We start from the raw sequence: 2,920 nt of genomic DNA, 5'->3' as shown, positions 1-2,920 counted from the left end.
TCTGTGCGAATTTGAACTCTGAAACTAATGAACAACATGTGAGCCGGGAAAAAGAAATGTTCTCCTGTGACGATTTTAGTGGAATCAAGTTCAGCCTGGCCCCTTGTTTCTAGTTAAAAATAAATGGATTCACTCAGTGTTGTTGGAATAAAAACATGTAGTACCAAAGTGTAAACACATAAAAAATTATGTTTATTGTTGTTTTCAGTCAAAACCGGTCTTTGTTTGCGGTTAGAGTGTATTTTCACACCTCTGAGTCTCGTCTTTCTCCAGCAGGGGGCTGTTGATGGGCTTGGCATTTTGGTGCCTGACTTGTTCTTGAACAAAACAGCACATCCTCTTCTGCAGTGCAGTGTGCTACCAGTAATTACCTCACTCATCAATTCATTCTACAACAGCTTAAGTGCTAATGCAGCTAATCTCATTAGAGTGATGTGATTACGGAGAACATGGCCCACTATCACAGCCTCGGGGGTTACGAGCACACGAGATTAGGTCTCGTCCACTCTTTGGCCTGAGTCGCCCATAAATGATGCATTACCCAAGAAATGATAAATGATCTAATTCCTCAGATTCTGCATCAGATTCCAAACTGTTGCACAACACCTAATGTCGAAATACTCCTATAATAACTTATATTGTGAATAATGGAGTTCATTTTCAGGACGTTCAGTTTCACTCAGATAGTTGAAATAAACACTAGCTATACATCCAGAAGAGGCAGTGACGTCAGAGTGAAAGTCACTGCCATCTCATTGGTATTTTTAAACATCTGTTTCTGCTTGTAGCCGAGGAGTGTAAAGCCATGTTGTTGTTCGATGTGTTGCAATAACATCCTGTCCCCTCTAAAAATGTGTTTTTTTTGTGTGTGTGTGTGTGTTTTGTTTTGTGGAAAACAGATCTGAAGCTTGACACTGAAAAAAAGCTCTCCCCTCTCTTCCTGAGAGGTCTCGTGAGTCAGATATAGATCGTTGATATTTTTATGCTTCAGTGAGAGCGAGACCCCGCAGATGATTTGTTACCATGCAGGTTTCGGCACTGTGACAGGATATGCAATACGACAACATTTACCTAATGGACGATTCTTATCATTCACAGTAACTGAGGATGAAATGGAGAGGGATCATAATCCCCCGCAGGTGTAAATGTCTCTGTTGCTGTGTTAAATGAGTTAGCCTCCGTCTCGACCGGCCCTTCCTGGAAAATGACATGTATGAAGACTGAAGAGCAGATCTCTGAGGGTTTTTCTACATCTTTGTACCTGCTGACTTCTGACCTGACGCGACCTCCTGGACGCTCTGAACTATAGAAAGCCTGGTAAATGTGAAGCCTCTCCAATGACTGTGTCACACCTGACTGAGCAAAAGCCACCAAACAGGACCTCCACTCAGCTCAAAGTGTTTGTTTTTCCTTTCTTTCCTCATTTGTCTTTATCCCAGGTGACGACTTTCTTCACAGTCAACACTGTGAACACAGAAACTGAGGTGACGGAGAGGATGACGGCCGTGCAGCCTCATCCGTCACTATCCATCTCTGTGACAGCTGCAATAGACTGAGACAGGAAGGTGTGGATGAGAGCCACTTCTCAACACCTGTCAGGACCCTGAGAGAAAGAGAGAGAAAGACATACATTTAGCTTCAGCTAATCTTCCATATATAACACAATATGGTTTCCCAACATTTGTTTTTACAAACCGGATGGATGGATGGATGGATGGATGGATGATAGATAGATAGATAGATAGATAGATAGATAGATAGATAGATAGATAGATAGATAGATAGATAGATAGATAGATAGATAGATAGATAGATAGATAGATAGATTTGTAGTAAATCACAAAATTTGGTAATGTATCAAATCACAACAAGTCCATTGGATTATCTTCGATGGATGGATGGATGATGGATGGATTTGTGCCCAAACCCAAATCAATCATATCAAATTTAAATCTCTAAAAACATTCTTCATCATCATCGTCCAATACCATCAGTCACTCAGCGGTACGACTCTGTCCTCACCTAGTCCCCCTGTAGTCCTCCAGTAATCCCTCATCCCAGCCAAGGGCGAGCTGGTGGCAGCTATTAATACAGTGTGAGGACATGTCCAGTCACTATCGCAGCCCGTCTGTCCCTTTAATGCTGTGCCGCAGACAGGAGACAGTGGATTGTCATATGATGAAAGGTGATAGGAGTGTGGAGGGAAGAGGTGGTCGAGACCACAGAGTGCTGTGATTATCAGTATGTGTGTGTGCCAATTGTCAAGCTAATGAATGAAAGCTGGCGTTAGTGGAAGAAATGAGGGAAGATTTTGGAGGAAGAGAGTACGGGGGGAGTCAGTGGAGGGAGGGGGGTCAGAGGAGACATTATTGTGTAAGATCTGGAGAGAGTTTGTTTGTGTGTAGGTGTGTGTACAGGCTGTTCACCACACAGAGCTGGGCTGGGACAATACGTCAACTCCCACTGGTATCATTCATTCATTATTGTAATGTGTGTGTGTTGTGTCAGAGAGAGGGAGAGAGAGAGAGACTGAGAGGGAGAGAGAGAGGAGGGAAGTGTGTGTGTTTGTGAGTCAGTGTCTCGCTCCACCACTTAAGTTAAATCAGAGCCGGTCACTGGGACACTGCAGTGTTCTCCCCTCCTCTCGTCTCCTCTCGTCTCCTCTCGTCTCGCTGCTCCCAAAGCACCAACCGTCTCCTGCTCCTGTGTCACAGGTAAGAACACACACTTCACACCACACATCCAACGTCTCTTTCATTTCTCTTATCGGACATTAACTGAAAACTAGTGATGAAGAGAAGAGCCACAGTACAGTGCCACCTGTTGGAGCTGTTTGTTCAACTTGTTCATGTGAAAGTCCGGTGTCTGCCCTCAGTGCACCAACACTGAAACCACTGCTGTATACCTGAGCAGATTTTTT

At 43.9% G+C, this 2,920-nt stretch overlaps 1 protein-coding gene across 1 annotated transcript in view; it reads left to right on the top strand.

Annotated features, from left to right (window-relative positions):
* Positions 1-2,587: 2,587 nt before the first annotated feature.
* The window catches only part of agtr1b (angiotensin II receptor, type 1b), a 6,674-nt gene continuing 6,341 nt past the window's right edge, over positions 2,588-2,920 (top strand). Inside the window, exon 1 of the mRNA XM_008308023.3 lies at positions 2,588-2,714. The gene's annotated coding sequence lies outside the window, so the exon portion shown is untranslated. The remainder of the gene's footprint in view (positions 2,715-2,920) is intronic.

This window comes from Cynoglossus semilaevis, chromosome 3 (genome assembly GCF_000523025.1).
Source record: "Cynoglossus semilaevis isolate Cse_v1.0 chromosome 3, Cse_v1.0, whole genome shotgun sequence".
In the NCBI taxonomy this organism is placed as follows: Eukaryota; Metazoa; Chordata; class Actinopteri; order Pleuronectiformes; family Cynoglossidae; genus Cynoglossus; species Cynoglossus semilaevis.
This window is presented reverse-complemented; position numbering and strand designations above follow the sequence as displayed.